Raw genomic sequence first — 19,454 nt, 5'->3', positions numbered from 1 at the left:
CACACACACACACACACACACACACACACACACACACAACCCATAGGCTGGGAATGTGGCTTAGTGGTAGAATGCTTGCATGAAGTTCTGGGTTCAATTCCTCATTGAAGGCCAGAAGTGTTGCTGTGGCTCAAGTGGTAGAGTGCTATCCTTGAGCAATAGAAGCTCAGGGACATTGCACAGGACTTGAGTTCAAGAGTTAGGACTTGCAAAAAATAATCCACAATTAGAAATATTTACAAAATAGATTGTTGAGCAAGAAATATAGAAAAATCTATCCCTGAGAGTTCCGGGAAGATGGCGGAGGAGAAGCTGGAATTTGAACAAGCTCTCGCATAGAAAGCAATTTTAGAGTTCCAGTGAACAGTCCTAAGCCAGAGAATCACACCAAGTGTGCCATCACAGGAAAGAGAGTTAGGCAAGAAAGGGGAAGCCAAGGCAAGGAGACACATCTGAGCGCTTACCAGCAGCAGGGTCACAGCGGCGACCACAGGGCACCCATACCTGAGCCACAGAGAGTCCGGGACGGAGGAGCCAGACCCAGCGGGTGAGCGGATTCTACTCAACACCTGCAAGAACCGACAAGGAGTGGACATCTTCATCCTGCAGTATGCAGACCAGAGACGACCCAAGAACCAAGACTTGGCATGAGTAGAAGCCTGACGTCCTCACTCCTTCTCAGGGAGCAGAGGAGGGAAGGCCACCCTCCCCCCCAGCACCGGTGATCTCCATCTTGGATACCGACAAAGCTCGGAGGACATGCTAGCTCCAGCTCAGGCCTTGGAATAAAACGAGTCATTTAGCAGGTCACAAGAACTTAACAGCGAAGTGACCTGCCAGACTCAGCTCCATCCAGGGAAGTCACCAGCTCAGGCGCCAGCCATAGGAGAGGCTTTCCTCACTGGGTAACCAGAGCCAGAGGCTGCCCCTCCCTCTAGCAGCCTCCACAATCAATTGAAAAACAGAAACCCTGAGAATGGCTCCAGGCTGGGCTCTGTGAGTTTTTCACAAAATAGCCCCAGGGAAAAGCTATTGTTTGTTGGAAGGCCTCAACTCTACCCAGAAACTAGCCTCATCACTGCATCCCCCTCTTTTGTGATTCTCAAAGCAGATCACCGTCCCATTAAACTAACCTGGGAGGAGGAATCTCAAAATCTTGGGTAAAGCAGAGCATTTTTCTGCCTGTTCGATCAAACTGACTTAAGAAACCAATCAAGCCACAGGACCTCAAGCAGACCAGAGACTCCAACAAGAGGTTGGTTACAGACACAAGGGAGATACAGGATTCTTCCGACTCCTCCCGAAAAAATAAAAAAAAAAAAAAATCAAAGAACTTTTTTTTTTCTTCTTCCTCTATTTTTTTTTTTTTTTGGTATCTTATATATATAATTTTTTTTTCTTTTCTAAAACTTTTCAATTTTTAATTTTCGCCTTTTTTGAAAAAAAAATTGTTTTCCAGTAACTTTTTTTTCCTCTTATAATTTCCACTTCATTCCCACCTAGTAATAGAATGCCTAGCTACAGCAATAATACAAGATTCAGACATAAAGGGGATCCAAATAGGGAAATGAGAAATAAAACTCTCCCTCTTTGCAGAGGACATGATCTTTTATTTAAAGAATCCCATAGACTCCACTCCCAAATTACTCAAGCTGATTCAAAACTTTGGCAAAGTATCAGGTTATAAAATTAACCCCCCAAAATCAATGCCTTTTCTGTATGCCAACAATGAGAAAAGTGTGGCTGAAATTAGGAAAGCAATTCCATTTTTAATAGCCCCACAAAAAATAAAATACGTAGGACTTAAGCAAAGAAGTGAAGGACCTCTATGATGAAAACTTTAAAATCTTGAAAAAGGAAATCAACACAGAACTTAAAAAATGACAAAACCTCCCATGCTCCTGGATTGGAAAGATTAACATCGTGAAAATGGCAATACTTCCCAAAGCTATCTACAAATTCAACGCAATTCCTATCAAAATTCCACCCTCATTCTTCAAGGAAATAGAAGAGGTAATCCAAAAATTCATATGTAACAATAAAAGACCCCGAATAGCAAAACGCTCCTCAACGGAAAGAACACTGCTGGAGGAATATCAATACCAAATTTCAATCTCTCCTATAAAACCATAGTAATCAAAACAGCTTGGTATTGGCATAAGAACAGACCTCAGGACCAATGGAATAGAATTGAAAACCCAGCAATGAACCTACAGACCTATAGCCATCTAATCTTCGATCAAGGAACTAAAAAAATATAATCCAAGAAAGACAGCGTCTTCAGTAAATGGTGCTGGCAAAATTGGTTAACTACATGTCGAAAACTAAAGCTAGATCCTTATATATCACCCTGCACCAGAATCAACTCCAAATTGATCAAAGACATTGAAGTCAAAGCAGACACTCTGAAAACATTACAGGATGGAATTTGAGAAACCTTAGGTCTCCTTGGCTCAGGCCGAAATTTTCTGAATAGAGACCCGGAAACACAACAAATCAAAGAAAGGTTGGACAAATGGGATTGCATGAAGTTGCAGAGCTTCTGCATGGCAAATGACATAGCTAGCAAGATGAATAGAAAGCCCACGGATTGGGAGAAGATCTTTACTAGCCATACAATGGACAAGGGTCTCATATCTAAAATATACTTGGAACTCAATTAAACCCCCCAGCAACAAATCCTCAAAGAAACTACTGCTCAATAAATAAGTGGGTGAAAGACTTAAAGAGAAACTTCTCTGAAGAAGAAAGAAGTATGGCCAATAGGCACATGAAAAAATGTTCAACATCCCTAGCCATAAAAGAAATGCAAATCAAAACAACATTGAGATATCAACTCACTCCAGTTAGAACAGCAAAATTCGAGAACTCTAACAACAACAGATGCTGGAGGGGATGTGGACAGAAAGGAACCTTACTTCATTGTTGGTGGGAATGTAAACTTGTTCTACCACTTTGGAAAGCAGTATGGAGGTTCCTCAAAAGACTTCACATAGAACTCCCCTATGACCCAGCAATCCCACTTTTGGGCATTTACCCAAATGTTTACAAACAAGACCACACTAAAGCTACCAGCACAACTATGTTTATTGCAGCATTATTTACCATAGCTAAGATATGGAACCAACCCAGATGCCCCTCAGTAGAGGAATGGATCAAGAAAATGTGGTATATATACACAATGGAATTCTATGCCTCCATCAAAAAGAATGACATTGCCCCATTTTTTAGGAATTGGAAAAAATTATATTAAGTGAAGTAATCCAGGCCCAAAGAAACATAGGTCCCATGGTTTCCCTTATTTGCAATATCTAGTATATATATATGAGTCAAGCGGAAAAGGCCAGATAATGTGATGTCAGGAAAATGAACCCTTAGATATGTATTTTAATGCTTTTTTCTTTCATGCACGTGTTTCTAACGCATTTATAAGATTATCTCTTTGTTGCTTTGTATGTCCCTCCCCCACAGTATAACCCCTGCTTTCACTATATTGGATGTCAGTATAACTTGTGGAGGAGATGAGGAAAAACCAGTTGTTTAAGGATACAGGTGGACCTGTTGCAACAATGAGAAGTACAATTTGTCATGTCCAAAACGAGCTTTACAATGTCGGTGCGGCGGGAGAGGGGAAGGGGTGGGGAAATGAGAAGGTTTGGGATTGCGGGGCGCGGGGGGGTGGTGAGGAGGGAGGCTGGGAAGGGATGTGAATGGTAAACAAAGGAGGAGGCTGCAATGCTTGGTAAGAAATATACGCATTATTCTGCCCATGTAATTGTAACCCCTCTGTACAGTATGTTCACAAATAAAATAAAATTAAATTAAAAAAAAAAGAAAAAGAAAAATCTATCCCTTTGTGTGGGTTTGCTCCTGAGAGGACCTAGCACCACAAAGCTCTTCCATTTTCAAAAAATACATAGCCACATATCTGGCAAACCAACTGCAGTTTAGCAGAATAAGTTCCAAATGATGATTCCATCATAAAATTGATTAAGTCAATCAATATAAGGATACAGGCCTGCCTGGTATCATTCCCCATTGCACCTTTCACAGGAAAAAAAATGTAGAGGTTTGGTTGTCACTGAGATGCTTGTTAAATTTGCTACAAATTTAACAAGTACCATGCTCACAGGGAAACACAAAAATATCAATTATGTAATGATACTATTAAATGGACTTTATATTACAATCCCATGACAGAGCAATGGCTGTGGCATGCTCACAATGTGTGCTGGGATCAGGGTTGATGTGTGTGTGTATAGAAAGGTGTATCTTTAGACTTGTAGAGAAATCACATCCAAAGGCCTTCTCTGTGGAAGTGCTGTAAATTATCATCCTGATTTTTTATCTTAACTCAGTATTGAAGGAAATGATTGAGATAGAAAGGATGGTTTATATTTTATTATATCTGCCAGGTACTGGATTTAGGGAAGTAGGTTTAGGTGACTGATGAAGCAGATAAAATGTCTTGTTCTAATGTTGGACCATGTGGAAGTAAACATAGAAACCAAACAAGAGCTTCTACCCTAAGGGAATCACAATTTCCTATAGTTAAGCTTGTTATTTTAGATGACAGTAAGTAGTGTGGAAAAAATGAAGACAGTGTGAGCAGAGACAGAAATTTGGGTTATAGAAGGGTCTAGGGACAAGGTAGTAGTAGGTAAGGGAATTTTTCTCTGGGACGATTGCTTAGGTGCTGTGGAGGAAAATTGGTATATAACAGAGTACTGCTACCTGTTCCAAGGGCAGGTGATCACAGAGGTTTTGAAAAGTTAAAAATATTTGTTATAGGAGGGTGCCAGCGGCTCAGACCTGTATTCTAAGCTGCTCAGGAAGCTGCGATCTGAGGATCACAGTTCAAAGTGAGCCTAGATAGGCAAATCCAAGAGACTCTTATCTCCAATCAACCCACAAGAAGTCAGAAGTGGAGCTGTGGTTCAAGTGGGAGATCACCAGCCTTGAGAGAAGAATCCAAGCAAGAGTGCAAGGCTCTGAGTTCAAGGCTCAAAGCTAGCAAAAAAAGTTGTCATAAATTCAAAATGCCAAAATACATGGCTTATGAATATAAGCATCAAAGATACGTCCATTAACTTTGATAGATGAAACCCATTGTTACACGGTCCAGGAATATACTCCTGGTTCCATAGGTCCAGTCTGAGCATATATTTTCTTCTTTTTTATGTTTTTTATTGTAAAAATAGAATACAGCGGGACAGTTACATGATTAAGGTAATGAATACATTTCCTTTCCAACATTGTTTCCTCCTCCTTTGTTTTTCCTCTACCATACCTTCCCTCCCCACCTCCCCAGCTCCTTCCTTCCCCCTCCCAAGTTGAGTACACATTTTCTTTAGCTTTATAGAGGAGGAAAAAGCAGTGGCAGGAGAGAAATGCATATTTTTTTTGATTTTGTTGTTTTGGTTTTTGTTCTACTCTTAGGGCTTGAACTCAGGGCCTGGATGCTCTCCTTTAGCTTTTTTAGTCAAGCTAGCACTCTACCACTTGTGCCACAGCTCCACTTTGGGCTTTTCGGGGTACCTAATTGGAGATAAATATCACTGACTTTCCTGCCTTGGCTGGCTTTGAATCAGGATCTTCAGGTCTCAGCCTGCTGAGTAGCTAGGATTGCAGGTGTGAGACACCAGCATCCAATAACAAATGTATAATTTTAAAGTACCAGTCACACACATGTTCATGTGGTGAGAGGTGGAAGGCAGTACTCATAGAGAGCCAGGCAGTTCATCATCTCAGGTTTTCTCAGCTGGAACCTGGATACAGTAAGTCATTGGTCTGGTAGGTGGACATAAAGTGGAATCTGAGATTCCAAGCTTTTATACTGCTTTTGGTTAATCTCTGAGCCCAAATGATAGTGCCCCTCAGACAAAGGGCCTTCGGACCTGTTACATTATTATGCTCAAAATGGCACAAAATATTAAGATTGGGGAACTCCAGGTTTCTTTTTGGTAGACGAAGAAGTGAGACAAGTATTTGACTTGATAAGGTTTTGGATAATCGACAATGGTTATTAGAGAATCTCAGAAATTGGACTTTATTTTAAGCAAAATGCAAATCCTACAAACAGAATATGGGTTATGCTTTCAAAATTGATTATTACATAAAAATAGATTGGAAAGTAATTGGACATATCTCCCAATTGAAGCTTTCAGAGTTTGCAGTGTGTGCTAAATTATCTAGACCAGTGGAAAATTGCTTCATAATGCTGGGTCCATATATAGTCTAAAAGGCTGAAACAATAGGACAGAGTAAAAAAATAATCACTGCCCTTTCTAAGACCTAAAATTACAGCAGAGGAAATAAAAACAAAGCTATGGAACCCATAGCAAATGCTATAGAATTCAAAGTAAAATAGAAATCCAGGTAGGGAATTATAAATGCATCCTATCTCACAGAAGTGGCACAGAGAGGAGTACACTGCATTAAGACACAAGCACCAAATTCTGGTTTGAACCCCCGGTCTGCAATTTAACCCGCCTCATAGAATTGAACAATTTACTTTGCATCCATTTCTTTCTGGAAAATTTGTAGTTATACCGACCCGAAAGCCTAATGTAACTATTACACAGGTTAATAATACATGGAAAAATAACTAGAATAGCACCTAGTATAAAAAGGGATAAATAAGTAATAAGATTTCACAGTCTTTGTGATAACTTGATAGACTTGAAGTCATTAAAAATACATTAAGATGGACAGGTTCTGGTTCTCAAACCTGTAATCCTAGCTATTCACTTTTTTTCAATTGATTCAGACTTATCCTGCTTGATTTTCTTCTTGTGTAAGTTTTGACAGATATTTTGGAAGAAATTGATCTATTACATTTAGATTATCAAATTTGTGGCATAGGATTGTTCACAATATTACTATATTCCTTTGTTATCTTTATTATCCTTTAACATCATTGAAATCATCAGAGATCTCTTTTATTTCTCATATTGTTAATATATCTTATCCTCGTCTTAAGTAGTATCTTACTGATTTTCTTGATCTTTTCAAAGAATTACTTTTGAATTTATTGTTGCAGGTTTCGGTGTATGGATTTTCTACAAGTTTCATTTATTTTTTCTGGGTAGTGGTAGTGGTATTAGAGATTGAACTCAGGAATTTTTCTAGTTAACTAAAATAGAAACTTGGTTTAATAACTTGAGATCTACCTCCTACTGTATGCATTCAGTGCTAGAAGTTTCTTTCAAAGCACTACTTCTGATGCATTTCACAGTTTGAGATATATTTGTTCGTTTCTTTGTTTAGGTGACACTGGAGTTTGACTCAGGCCCTCACATTTGCAAGTCAGGTGTCATACTGCTGTTCCATATCTCCAGTCTTTTTAGCATTGGTTATATACTTCTGAGATGTGTCTCACCCTTCCCATATGGATTTTCATCATAGCTGAGATGACTGGTGTATACCATCTTCATTCCATTAAATGAAGTTTTGAAGACTTTTGTTTTCCACCCCGGCTGGCCTGGAACATCAATCTGCCTACTCTCAGCCTTTCACATAGCTAAGACAACAGATATGTACCCTGGACACCTAGCTGTGTTTAATCTTTAAGTATCTTTCTATTATTAATTTATATTATGGATTTCAAGTTTAATTCTATTTGGTCCAAGAACAGGTATTATATTATTTCTATTGTTTTCATTTATCTTCTGACCTGGAATTTTCTCTGTCTCAATGAAAGCTCATGTGTGACCTTTTTTTTTTCATGTGTGAACTTGAATACAATCCCTTCTAATGTAGATGTCAATTATATTTATCTGACTGATGAAGAATAATTTCATGGGTTCAGAATTCCAGGTTAGTGATTTTTGTTTTTAGTAGAGTTTAAGTATTTCACTTCATATTCTTACTTGTTTGGCTTCTAAAAAAGAAATTCTTGTCTTTGTTCATCCATAGAAAAATATATTATAACCCCTCTGTACAGTATTTTCACAATAAATAAAGTAAAAAAAAGGAAAAACATATTAGATAATCTATATCATGATTGGACTCTCTTACATGTATAAATTGATTATATATTTTAAATTATAGCTGCACATATTATATACGTATATAATATAAAATTATAAATCTTGAGCCCCTTCTAATAATCAAAAACTTTCCTTTAGCAGTATTCTTTTTTATTTTTTATATTTTTATGCTCCCCTCCCCCCCATAGCAGTATTCTTTTAGTTTGTTTTTCTGTGTGCCGGAATTGAGACTTGAACTCGGGGCCTTGGATTCTCTCTCTATTTATTTGAGATTTGAGGCTAGTATGCTACCACTTGAGACATACCTCTGGCTATTTGCTGGTTAATTGGAGATAAGATTTTCTGGTATTTTTCTGCCCAGTCTGACTTCTTTGACCTGCCATCCTAGGATCTCAGCCTCTTGAGTAGCTATAATTACAGGTATGAACCACTAGCAGTGTTACAATGTAGAAAATAGAAGCAGGTCCAGGGCATGTATATGGTCAGTAGTCAGCTGACTAACTTTGAGAATTCCATTTTCAGAGTTTAGGAATGCTTCCCATTTTCTTATTCTTATATTGAGTTATCAGTTCTTTCTTTCATAAATGCACTTTAAGCAGATTTTGCAAGATTAAGCTTCATTTTTAAGATTCATATAGCTTATAAGTAGTGTAATGACTTTGTCATCAGGGAAAATAAGGTATTTCAGACTCATTGTCATAGGAACCTCGTAACCCTCTAGAAAGTTCTGCTCTCATGGGGTCAAGGAAGGGTTCCCTCTGATTGTCATAGACATCAGGAAAGTGTCCAGGGACTTGTCATCACCTGTCATTGTACTACATTTCTGCAAGATGCTTAGACCTTTTGGCTATTTTTAATTTATAACCATGAACTATTACAGCATACCACATATAACTGTTTGTGTGAGGATTTTTTCTTCTTTTGGGGGCCTTTATTGTTGTTTGTAGAATTCATTCTGGTAACTTGCTGTTTCCAGAGTTTCTCCTGAAAGTGTAGCTCATACCTGACATTAATTTGGGGAAAGTTCTGTCATTATTATTTCAAATACTTTTTCTATTTCTTTTCCTTTACTCCTTATGATATTCCCATCATCTATATGTAGCGTCTTTTGCAGTTATCCCATATTCCTTTGGTGTCTTTTTTTCATTCTTTGAAATGAAAAGGTATTTTACTATTTTAGGTTATACTATAAATCTTTTGTAAAATGATAATTTTTTATTAATATATTTTATAAAAAATAGTTCGTACTTTCATACAATATAATTGACTATATTTTCATTCTTCCATATTTTCAGTTTTGAATTGTCTTGTTTGTGAAATCCTCTCTCAGAAGTTTTTTCTAAGTGAGTTCTATATTCTCACATCCTTTTATTTTTTTCCTGTCCAGAGACTAACCTTAAATCATTTTCAACTTACTTAGACACTCATTAACCTGTGTGTCTAACAATTATGTTGCTTTCATTAATTTTAAGTGTATATATATAAATCAGCAAGAGAACCAAAATATTCTGGCAATCTATGTGATGAATTCCTCTTCATTAACAAATGATTAAACAATTAAACAGCTTTACTCAATGTTTCTACTAAAAATGTGCCATGAAAATTATTGCTACAGTACAATGACTATCAGTAAATAAATTATTCAATATGTGATTATAAGAGACTTCTGTAAAATCAAACTAAATGAATTCCAACTCACATTCTCCTTAGTTAATCTCAAAATAGTCCTAGCCACTCTAGAAAGTATGACAGACCTGAAGTGGAACAGACTAGAAGGCGAAGAAATGAATACAAGAACCCACAGCTATCTGATAAAATGTATGGTGGGAAAACACAGCCTCTTCAACAAATGGTGCTGGGAAAACCAAATGTCCATATATATGACCTCTCTCACACCTTAAATTAATATCAATTCAGAGTGGATCAAAAACCTCAATATAAGAATTGAAACTTTACTACAGGAAAGAGTAAACATTAGAATGTATTGACATAGGCAGAAACTCCCTAAATATAACTCCAGGAACTTAGAAAATAGAAAAGAGGCTTGGCAAATAGGATTGTATCAAGCTAAAAAGCTTCTGCACAGCAAAGGACATGGTTACTAACCTAAAAATACAACCTGTAGAAGACCTCTAGCCAAAAAAGAAATGCAAATCAAAACAGAATCAAGATTCCATCTCATTCTAGACATAATGGCCATCATCAAGAATACAAACTGCAACAAATGCTGGCAAGAATGGAGTAGGAGGGGAGAAGGAACCTTAATTGTTGGTGGGAATATAAATTAGTACAACTTTGAACAATAGTTTAACAAAAAGAATACTAAGGAGCTGAAACATGAGTGAGAGGGATGGGAAATAAGCAGAAGTGAGTAGACAAATAGAGGGATGAATGGTGGGCAAATATAGTCATAATAGTCAATGTGCAGATGTGGAAATGGAACTCAGACATATTAGAAAATAGGCAAGGAAATGGATAGGTGGAGGAGAGAACGATGGAAGCAGTAACTGATCAAAATGCACTGTACATGTAAAGGGACTCATTTAGTTGAAACTCCTTTGTACAACTATCTAAAAATAGTTAAAAAGGAAAGAAAGCATGCCAAATGACACAGGAGATATTGGGTTTAAAAAATATACTAGTTCTATCCATTTGAATTTATATGTCTCAAAATGTATCAAAATTTTTGACTGGGTGACCACAGCTTTTTCCTCTTCCAGGATCTTGAAGGGCTCCCAAGAGGATAAGCTTAACCTTCATTAGATTCGTACAAACCTATCTCTGCAGATTTAAGTCACTTGACTCTCAAAATTATCTCTTAGCTTAGTGTTTTCAGAAGCCTGGGCAGCTCTGGAAAAATGTTTAGTGAGTTAATGAAAGTGGTCAAATTTTAATCAATACAATGAGCGGGAAGTCCATCAGAGGTGTGGTAAAAACAATGTACAGAAGGGGATTTTTAATACACTTAATCAAGCAGTATTATAGTGTAAATGGTGTGTTAAGTCCTGTGGGTTCTAAAACAGAATTCCTGGCTTCCTCTTCTAAAATATCATCTGACCTTTCCCATGACTCAGTTTCCTCATCTGGAAAATAAAATAGTATATATAATTCTAGTGACTTTTCGTGTGTTACTATAGGTATTAGTTAACACAATCATTTTTGTGAGAAGTAAAATTATTAATACCTGTAAAGCTTAAAATTTCATGCCAAGTGTTTTATTGTGTGTGTGTGTGTGTGTGTGTGTGTGTGTGTGTGTGTGTGTGTGTGTGTGTATGTGTGTGTGTGTGTGGTAAAATGGGGCTTGTTCACATGCTTGCTTGGTTTTTACTCAAGGATGGTGCTCTGCCACTTGAGCCATATCTTGGCTTCCAAGAGCTTCAATATAGAGTAAATATTTTAAAGGGTTACTATCTTTATTTTTCAAACAGAACATTCCTTCCTTTTCACAAATATTTTAAGGAAAACAAAAATAAACTATAATTCCTAAAATTAAAATGAAATTGATACTTGGAGTGAATTAAGTGATTCATAAACTAAAGATAAAAAACTTGATAAGAGCTGGTGTATGGATGAAGTGGTAGAATGCCACCCTGAGTTCAAACCTCAGTCAAACAAAAGAATGAGTTAATTTTACATTGAACACGGTGGCATATTTATAATCCTAGCTATTCTGGAGGTGGAGATAGGGAAGATTGCATTTTTTAATTGTGAAAGTACCGTATAGAGAGGTTACAATTACATGAGCAAGGTAATGAGTACATTTCTTCTCAAGCATTGTTGCCTCCTTCTTTGTTCCCATCCCTTCTCCCACATGCGCCCTCCGTCCCACACTAAAGTTGTAAAGTTCGTTTTTCGACATAACGTCTTGTACATCTCATTGTTGTAATGGATCCACATGTATACCTATTTAAACAATTTGTTTATTCCCTTCCCCTCCACAAATTATACCAACATCAAATAAAGTGAAAACAGTGGTTATACTGTGGGGGAGGGACATACAAAGCAAGAAAGAAATCATCTTATAAATATGTTAGAAAAAATCACAAGAAAGGGGCTGGGAAAGTGGCTCAGTGGTAGATCACTTGCTTGCATGCATGAAGCCCTGGGTTCTATTCCCCAGCACCACATAAGCAAAAAGAAAAAAGCCAGAAACGGTGCTGTGGCTCAAGTGATAGAGCACTAACCCTGAGCTGAAGAGCTGAGGGACAGTGCCCAGGCCCAGAGTTCAGGCCCCACAACCGGGCCCCCCCCCCCAAAAAAAAGAAAGAATCACAAGAAAGAAAAAAAAACATTTGAGTCCTTATCTTAGGGTTCATTTTGCCTAACATCAATTTATCTGACCGTTTTTGCTTGTCTCAGACATATACTGGTTATTGCAAATAAGGGAAGCCATGGGACCTATGTTTCTTTGGGCCTGACTTACTTCACTTAATATAATTTGTACCAACCTTTCCATTTCTTAACAAATGGGGCAAGGCCATTCTTTCTGATGGAAGCAGAGAATTTCATTGTGTATATATAGCACATTTTCTTGATCCATTCATCTATGAAGGGGCAGCTGAGTTGGTTCCATATCTTAGCTATGGTAAATAATGCTGCAATAAACGTAGTCGTGATGGTAGCTTTAGTGTGGCCTTGTTTGTGATCATTTGGGTAAATGCCCAAAAGTGGTATTGCTGGGTCATAGGGGAACTCTATATGGAGTCTTCTGAGGAACCTCCATACTACTTTCCAAAGTAGCTGATATGGAATAATAAAATACACCGAATAGCAAACACGATCCTTAACAGAAAGAATAGTGCTGGAGGAATATCAATACCAAATTTCAAACTTTACTACCAAGCCATAGTAATGATACCAGCTTGGTACTGGCACAAGAACAGACTTCAGGACTAATGGGATAGAATTGAGAACCCAGAAATGACCTATAGCCATCTAATCTTCGATAAGGGAGCTAAAAAAATAGAATGGAGGAAAGACAGCCTCTTCAGTAAATGGTGCTGGCAAAATTCGTTAATCACTTATAGAAAACTAAAGCTAGATCCTTATATATCACCCTGTACCAGAATCAACTCCAAATGGATCAAAGACCTGGGTGTCAAAGCAGACACCCTGAAAACATTACAAGATAAAAAAGGAGAAAGCCTAGGCCTCCTTGGCACAGGCAGAAATTTTTGTAAAAGAGATCCAGAAGCACAACAAATCAAAGAAAGGTTGGACAAATGGGAGTGCATGAAATTGCAGAGTTTCTGCAAGACAAAGGTCATAGCTGGCAAGATCAATAGGAAGTCCACTGATTGGGAGAACATCTTCATTAGCCATACAACGGACAAGTGTCTCATATCTACAATATACCTGGAATTCAATTAAATCCCCCAACAACAAATCCTCAAAGAAACAACTGCCCAATAAATAAGTGGGCTAAAGAATTAAAGAGAAATTTCTCGGAAGAGGAAAGAAGGATGGCCAATGAAGAAATAAATGCTCAACCTCCCTAGCCATAAAAGAAATGCAAATCAAAACAACATAGAGATTCCACCTCACCCCAGTTAAATTGGCTATAATTAAGAACTCTATTAACAACAGATGCTGAATGGGATGTGGACAGAAGGGAACCTTACTGCATTGTTGGTGGGAGTATAAACTTGTTCAACCACTTTGGAAAGTAGTATAGAATATTGCATTTTGAAGCCAGCTTGGGTAAAATGTGAGTTTCCAGATCAACCAACAAGCAGGGATAATGGTACACATTATAATTTGATCTATGAAGGATGAGTATGTAGAGGATTGTGATCCGAGGCTGACCCCTGGCAACAACAGAAATGGATACCTAAACCTAACAAGCTCAACGTTATCTTTTGCAAAATGTGGAAGAGAAGCCCTTTAAGGCATGTGTGTGTGTGTGTGGTCTATCTGAATGTCAAGGGTTGAAGTGTTGAAGTAGCATGGAAAATAAAAACATGGACCTCTTCTTGTAGAACTGAGCAGCATAACGTAACTTCTTCTATGAACTCAGGAATGCAGCTCAGCTGAATCCCAGCTTTGAGATATTGTAATAACAGACTTCATCAATTTGTCCTTCTACTGGAAAAAAGATACTAAAAGAAATATTAGTGCTTAAGCCTCAAACACCTCTCTTTCTCATCCACTTCAGACTTTACATGATGGAGAATGATCAAGTTTTCCTAGGGGGAAAATGCTCACCAATATGGGGCAGGATTTATCAGGCAAGTGCTGACTAATATCTGAGAAAGCAAGATTGGAATAAAGGGGATATTTGGGGGTTTTCTCTTGGGTGGTATTTTTTGTTTGGTTTCGTTGGGTTTTTGCTAATCCTGGGGAATGAACTCAGGGCTAGGGTCCTGTACTTGAACATTTCTGCTCAAGGCTAGTACTTTACCACGTAAGCCACAGCCCTATTTCTGGCTTTCTTTGGTGGTTAATTGGAGATAAATTTCTCAGGAAGTTTTCTTCCTGGCCTTTCAACTGCAATCCTCAGATCTCATCCTCAGCTAAGATAACATGTGTGAGCCACCAGCAACCAGCTGGAATACTTGGATTTTCTTGCTCTTTTTTATCCTGTGGGGCAAGCCAGACAAAATGTAACATTTTCTTTTACCAAATAAGAAAGAGAAACTTTTAAATCCAACTCTATGTGATCTGTTAGAATGAAGAGTTTTAAATGTTATAAAAACTTCATATTTTCATTGTGCTAATGCACAGAATCTTCAAAATCCAGAAAATATTGGTTCTGATTATTATTATTATTTTATGGTCTCAAAAGGAAATTGAAGCATTCCTAAATGATCATCTTATTCTTTCCCATACTCTCTTTTAAAAGGTCTTTGATGTGCCTCTAAATGTGACTGGTTTCTGCAAGATAAAAGAAATTCCCTATTACCACTTGAAATGTAATGCTCTCCGTTAGAGCTTATGAGAAATTTCTAACTTCCACATAAACTATCACTTCAGTTAACTCTATTAATGTAAATTGTGTCTCTCTTAGGAGTCACAGATTTGCTAAACATTAGTCAAAGAAATAATAGAAGCCATTCTTATAGGAAATGATCAGTTAAAACAATACTTTTGTTTATGAGTATGTGTGTTGTGATTTGGAGTTTTTTCATAGAAGTAGTGGGGATGGAGCACAGGGTCTTGTGCACACTTCACAAGAACACTACCACTGAGCTGCATTCCTAGCCCCTCGTGTGCGGTTTTGAAATCATGATGTCACAAGCCTGTAATAGAAATCAGTATAGCAATTCTGGGATTTGCCATGCATTTATGGAAACGCTGAGGAAAGATGAATTTTTAAATGTTCCTGGATGTGGTTTTCATATCCTAACATTAGGGAAACATTGATAAAGAACAAAAAATTAGTAGGTTTCTTGAGTGCTGAGAACAACCATTATCATTTGGGTTTTTTTTTTTTTGTTCTTTTGTGCTAGTACTGGGGCTTGAGCTCAAGTCCCTTAGCCCTTTTCACACAAGGCTGGCTCTCTACCATGTGAGTCACAGCTACAATTCTAGTTTTTTTTTTTGTATATAATTGGAGATAAAAGTCCTGACTGGATTAGCTGCAAATTGTAATCCTCAGGTCACAGGCTCCTGAGTAGCAAGGATTACAAGCATGAGCCACTCATGTTGAGCTGTCATTTTGGTTTTTATCAGCCCATGAAACACATCTTTAATACAAATTTTCATGTTTTGACATTTTAAATTGTGGTGAATTATAAATAACAAAATTTTCAATATATAAGTGTTTAAGTTACATTGCTCATATTCATAGTGTTGTGCAACCATAACCAGTATTTAAATTTTTTATTGCTTCAAACAGAAACTGTAGAGCACATGGGCAGCAAAGATGGAGCTGGGAGAGAGTAGAGTGGGCAGAGCCCAATTGACCTTCCGATCAGTGCCTAACCAGTCCGTGAAGGCCGAGGTGCATGATAGGGTATGACCTTGACAGTGATTGGTTCTTCTTCCTCCCTTGCCATGCCACCCACCCTTTTTGTCTTTAAAAAGGGCTGCTCTCTGTTAATAAATGAGTTTTCTACCTGCTGGATTTGGCTCCCCCCTGTGTCTGATTGTCTCCAGGGCTGAGGGAGGCTGGGGAACAGGTGAGCTCCGCACTTACCTTTCCTCAGACCCCGTCCGTCTTTCGTGGGACGGATGAAGACCCAACAGAAACTGTATCGTCATTAATCGATAAATTGTCACTCATCTCTTCCTCCTTCTAACTATGGACAATCTCTAATCTGCTATCAGTTTCTGTTGTATATTCTAGATATTTCTTATAAGTACAATCCTACATGAGCTATGCTTTTGTGTCTGGTTTGAAATACTTAGTTTTATAATGTTTTTCAAGGTTGGTGCAGTCCATGTTACAGCATGTACAGAGTGTCATTTACTTCTTGTGGCACATTAATTTCCACACTATGAGATGCCATATTTTGTTTACTCATTCATCTATAAATGAACATTAGGAAGGTTTCTATCCAGTATTTATAAATAAGGCTATAATGAAAACTGGCATCCATGTAAGTTCTATTGTCCATTGTTTGTTTGTATCTTTACAAATAGAATTGTTGAGTCATATTGTAATTCTATGTTAGACTCTTTGAAGATTCACCAACCTGTTTTCTATGTGCTTGTAACATTCTACATTCTCATTAGCTTAGCTGTGCCAAAAGAGTTCAACTCCTCCTCTTTTCTCCTAGTCCTGGGGCTTGAACTCAGGGTCTGGGCACTCTTCCTGAGCTTCTTTTGCTCTACCACTTTAGCAACAGCATCAGTTCCAGCTCTTTCAGTTTATGTGGTACTGAGGAATTGAACCCAGGGCTTCATGCATACAACTAAGCCACATTCCCAGCCCATTTTCTGTATTTTTTTAAAAGTCACAATCATTGTAGAAGGCATGAAGCAGTATCTTCCTGTGATTTTGATGGCATTTTCCTAGCAACATTGGGGTTGCTTAGTGGTGATTTATCTCTCTGCTTTGAAGAAATGTTTGTTCAAGTTCCACAACTATTTTAAAGTGAATTTCCTTTTGTGTTACTTGATTAAGGAGTTCTTCATATATTCTCTGAGGTTAAAATCTATAATATATAGTTATTTTCTCACATTATTTAGGTTTTCTTTTAGCTTTCTTGGTAATGAAACTTGGTCTGTTTAAGAATAGTATCTAATTTTTTTCTTTGGATAAAAAGGGATACAAAAGTTCTTAAAATAATAATAACAGCCATAATTAAAAATGCCATGGTTTTTTCTCTCAGAGGATCATTGTTCTTGGTGTATAATAGATTAATTAACCTCTTTTCTCGTGTGTGTAAATGAAAGCTGCTTTTAGTTAGGATCTCTAGAGTTTTTCAGAGGTTAAAAAATGATAAAAATAGAACAACTTTCTCTCCTCAACCTGAGTAATTATTTATACTATACTATTGGAATTAGCTAATATTAATTAGAGGAAGGACTTTTGTATCAAAGGAAGGGATTGCATAAGTTGTGGGAATACAAGATGTATTGAGGAATACTTACAGGCTTCTGATATATTTTAGAAAAAAAATTAAATTTAAGAGTATCTTCATCAGGCTGGGAAGTTGGCTCAGGGGTAGAGTGCTTGCCTGGCATGCCTGAGGCCCTGTGTTCAATTCCTCAGCATCACATAAGCAAAAAGAAAAAAGCCGGAATTGGCTCTGTGGCTCAAGTGGTAGAATGCTAGCCTTGAGCTGAAGAGCTGAGGTACAGTGCCCAGGCCGAGTTCAGGCCCCACAACCAGACCCCCCCCCCCAAAAAAAAGGAGTATCTTCATCATAGGATCTACAGAAGTTAAATGAGTCGTGAACAAACTTGAAATTTGTCCAAACGCACAGAGTACAGAGATGAGACCAAAGTGGGCAAGTACTATGTGGATCTCCTCCCTGTGAAATATCCTCCACATATTAATGGGATAAATGGAACTTTTCCCAAGCACACACAATTCATACACTCAGGATAGAAGCGATTCCATTCAAGTATAGGCTTTGGAGGAATTTAACATTCAAAAATAATTTCAAGAGATTCTTGATTATAGTTGACAAAAAGGATTATATTGACCTTTCAGTCGCAGAGCTTTATCCCTATTAGAAAATCTTCAAAAAATGATTTTGTGACTTTGGAGAAAATAATTAACTATAAAGCTTCATAAATTATATTAGGAAAATAAGTTCATAAAATGAAGAGTTGATGTGGAGTTATGAAAGACTTCATACTATTATTCAAATTCTCTTGGAATCAAAATCTCTTCTCTGTAAGTTTTGAGAAAGTAGAAATGTATCTAGTATTAGAATCATGGATACCTAAAACATTGAGTCATCCCAAAATTCATTGTATCCCTGAAAAGTACATAGAGTTCTAGTATCTTAATGGCACTCTCATGTGGAACCCAACTATTTGTCTTGGCATTTAAAACTGGGCAAGTGTTTTCCAGGGAATGAACCTTTAAAATATTCTTTTCTAAATAAAACAAAGGAAAAAATCCTTCTTAAATAATTCTTTAAAAGGATTCATCAGCTGCAGAGGTCTGACCTTATGGGTATCCGGGATGTGCAGGTACAGCAATGCCCTTGTGGAAGGGCTCTGGGAAAGTGGGGCCACACTGAGCTCCTGGCTAGAATATGCTGCCAACTACAGGCAGAGCCCTGTGCAGTCAGGTGACCTATTGAAGTCCTCATTTATTTATTTGTCATTGAAGGCAACTTTGAGATAGTGGTGCAGGCCCTGAAATCAGTAGGTATGGCTGCTCTGCAGATGCACTGCCCCTCATTCAGGGAAGACAGCTTGAGCCCTGGGTAGCTCCTGCAGGTGTTAAGCCTAGCCAGGACAGGTTAGCTGTGCAAGCTGGAAGTGGCCCACAATGTGCGGATACATGCTGGCATGTGCAGCAGTTGTTAGCCCAGGTGGGATTCCCTCATCTGACTTCACTCATCCTCCCCATCAAGGCCTTTGACACACCCTTCACTTCTGTCCCAACTTCTAAGCATGAAGACTGCCTCCTTGGCTCCATCTCCTGAGAGCTCAGTCACATGACTTACCTGATAGAGCTGAGTGTGGCCCTCTCCATGCTGACAGGGAAGATCCAGATTCTCAGAGTCTCAGAGACTGAAAGGAAGAGGGATGGGTCAAGCACTCTGGTCCTTGGCTTCACAGGCTGTAGGGGCACTGAGTGATAGGTAGAAGAACAGCTTATTCACAAAGCCCCAAGCTCAATGCTCTCTGGAGCTGCACATAAGAGAGCACAAAAGAGAAATAAAGAAGTTAGAGGACCAGGAGTGATCCAGAATAGTGAGGGACCTCAGGGGAATGCTTCTAGTTAGAAAGAGACAATGTGTAAGGTAGACATCAAAACCAGGCTTGCAATCCCAACACTCAGAAGCCTGAGGAAGAAGGAAAGTGAGTTCAAGTCCAGCCTGGATAACATAGGGA

General features: G+C 38.0%; 1 pseudogene; it reads left to right on the top strand.

The window, feature by feature from the left end:
- The window catches only part of LOC122121191, a 149,457-nt pseudogene that overhangs the window by 127,972 nt on the left and 2,031 nt on the right, over nucleotides 1-19,454 (top strand).

Source organism: Dipodomys spectabilis, unplaced genomic scaffold (assembly GCF_019054845.1).
Source record: "Dipodomys spectabilis isolate Male_0828 unplaced genomic scaffold, ASM1905484v1 ptg000186l, whole genome shotgun sequence".
Lineage (NCBI taxonomy): Eukaryota > Metazoa > Chordata > Mammalia > Rodentia > Heteromyidae > Dipodomys > Dipodomys spectabilis.
The sequence above is the reverse complement of the archived record's forward strand: the minus strand, read 5'-3'. Positions and strand labels throughout refer to the sequence as shown.